The following is a 365-nucleotide window of genomic DNA, read 5'->3' on the forward strand; positions in this document are numbered from 1 at the left end:
CTTTGGAGTTCTTTGTTAGTTTACTTTTTTCTTTATTCCTCTCTGAAATTGTACCTTGATCAATCACTTGAATTTCATTTGTACCCTGTTGTTCAAATGACAATAAAGAATATCGTATCGTATCGTATTGTATTAGGACATGATGATGTCATATCATAACTATATATGGCCAAATCACATGTATTCATCACATAGAGCCTACAATGTGATAGAGTGAATATATCTTAGGAACGAAATATTAATTTGAGGGAAAGAAACAATATTTTGAGGGATCGAAATCTTCGAAATAATTTCAAAATATTATTTTGTTCACTCGAAATAATATTTCGTTCCCTCGAGATAGTTCAATATTTGTTCAAACCATG

This window comes from Anneissia japonica, unplaced genomic scaffold, assembly GCF_011630105.1.
Source record: "Anneissia japonica isolate Jap-2015-1 unplaced genomic scaffold, ASM1163010v1 scaffold288302_len64448_cov117, whole genome shotgun sequence".
Lineage (NCBI taxonomy): Eukaryota > Metazoa > Echinodermata > Crinoidea > Comatulida > Comatulidae > Anneissia > Anneissia japonica.